A 2,546-nucleotide genomic window follows, 5' to 3' on the forward strand; every position below is an offset into this window, starting at 1 on the left:
ATGGTAATTTTAAGTTGTTTAAGCATGTAATTAGTAGAAATTACGGATGAAATTGAGGGGTTAGGGCTTGGAAATTGGAGAGTTTGATTTGAGGATAAGGGACCATTTGATGTCGGATTTTGATGAATTTGTATGTATAGACTCGTGAGTGAAAGGAGTTTCTAGTTTTATGATTTTGTCGGATTCTGAGACGTCGGCCCGGGGGCCGGGTTTGAGTGAATTTTGGGATTTTGTCTAAATTGATAGTTTTTCGTATGGAATTGGTTCCTTGGCCTATATTGATTGCATTGTATTGCTTTTGGTTAGATTCGGGACATTTGGAGGCCGATACCAGAGTCAAGGGCGTCGCGGAGTAGGGATTTGACCGGTTTGAGGTAAGTAATGATNCCACACTAGTGGATTCTGAGGGGTGCCTAACACCTTCCCCTTGGAATAATTTCAAGCCCTTACCCTATCTCTGATTATCCAAAATCCAGCTCTTCTAAAAGTGTCCTAATGCACTTAAATCATTAGGTGGCGACTCTTCAATTCCATTAAACCCAATTCCCAAAAGGGAACGAGTTGTCTTCCCAAATGTCATAAACCCGATTTCGCGAGAAAAAGGGGGCGTGACAGCATGGCGACTCTGCTTGGGATTTCTTTTAGGCTTTTACCATTTGAAGCTGTTACTGTGACTTTACATTTCTTATGTGCCTTTATTTGTTTAATCCGTTTAAGTATTTATTTCCTTCTCCTACTGCAAAAACCGACTCGTTTCTTTGTTTCTTTCCTTTATTTTTTTACTGCTTTCCTTTACTACTTTCCTTTACTACTGTTTTAAATTATGAGGAATTGTTGTAATTATTGCTTTTGTAACATGCAAATACGTGACAACTTGTTTTAACTATCGCATAAGCATGTTTTCAACATCATATTCCACTCGTGCCAAAAAAAATACCATAACAACGCTTATAATGAGTGGTTGCACCCTTCCAATATTATTACACCCTAAATCCGGCAAAGGCATATTTGCGGTAAAACCAGTCGATAACGGTGTAGTCGACGGTTCCGCGCCTTTCCCTCTTGAGTTGTCCGCTTAAGGGTATAGTCTAATACCCCATAGAAACCTTACTCTGTTTAATTGTGCATGCATCATGGTCAAACCTAGCCGAGTCAGTTATGTTGTCCACATAATGACTCTTTAAGATAGCCTTGTCCAAAGTCCACTGGGTTTCCTTGAAACCCAAAACGGAACTTATCACGTTCTATGCATTTATTTGGAGAACTAAAATGCTTTTATGCTAATTGTTGATATTAAACAGTCGAGTCTGGTGGAGGTAAGGGCCTAACCTTTTTGTCTTGCAGAAATATGAGGCACGAAGTCCCTAGATTTAGCATGGTCACCAACATCCACCCAAAATTGCTAAGCTGGTGGAAGGATCTTCATTCCAGTGATCAGACTTTTATCCGGAAATATTTGGGGAACCTACCCTCTCTCTTGGAAATTCAACCCAACAACAAAATCATAGAAGCAACTACTCTATTCTGGGATTGCGATAGGTCTGTGTTCCACTTCGGAGACATTGAGATGGCACCCCTGCTCGAGGAAATAGGAGGACTGGCTGGAATACCGTGGGAAACTCCGGGTTTGTTAATGCCGGAAAATCGCAAAGGTAGAGGTTTTCTCAAAATGATGGGTCCAAAGAAGAATCCAGACTTGACATGTTTGAAAGAGTCATACATTCCCTTTGACTATTTGTACGAGAGGTACGACCACATCAAATCTTACCGTACTTATCCTGATGAGTTCGCCCTTACATCATTGGGGCATATTCACCGAAGGGTCTTTGTCTTCACGTTCTGTTTCTTGGGGATGATAGTATTTCCAATGAAGAAGCAAGGATCCATACCAGGTTAGCTATGGTCACCAAAACTCTAATGGAAGGAATTGACGGACAACCATTCAGTCTTGTGCCAATGATCATTGCAGAGATATACCGAGCCCTAGAAAGGTGTCAAAAGGGAGCCAAACATTTCGAGGGATGTAATCTGCTGCTTCAACTTTGGCTCATGGAATATCTCCAAAAGGGTGAGTACCGACAGGAAATCCATCGAAGGGACTGGGACGATCATATCGCCTTTCATCACCCAAAGCGAATGAATTACATGCCCAACATGTTCTCCCAACCGGAGAATGCTAGAGAGTGGGTTGAACTCTTTGATAATTTGACTGAAGACCGGGTACAATGGATGTTCGAGTGGTTCCCTACTGAAGAATTCATCGTTCGATCCAGGGATGCGCCATTTCTGATACTGATCGGTTTGAGGGGGACCTACCCTTATGTCCCTCTCCGAGTTATGAGACAGGCTGGCAGGAAGCAGGTTATACCAAGGGTTGACAAGATGAGTCACTTCTGAGATGACTTCCCGTACAGGTGCCAGGCTCAGCATATGTGGCTCTGCAAAATTGTCTTGGGAAAGGACACCATCCAACCAGACTGATACCATATTGGTTGTACCCTACACTACTCAGGCTGGCTGGAGGATAATCACAATGGTCTGGGTCA

This window comes from Nicotiana attenuata, chromosome 3, assembly GCF_001879085.1.
Source record: "Nicotiana attenuata strain UT chromosome 3, NIATTr2, whole genome shotgun sequence".
In the NCBI taxonomy this organism is placed as follows: Eukaryota; Viridiplantae; Streptophyta; class Magnoliopsida; order Solanales; family Solanaceae; genus Nicotiana; species Nicotiana attenuata.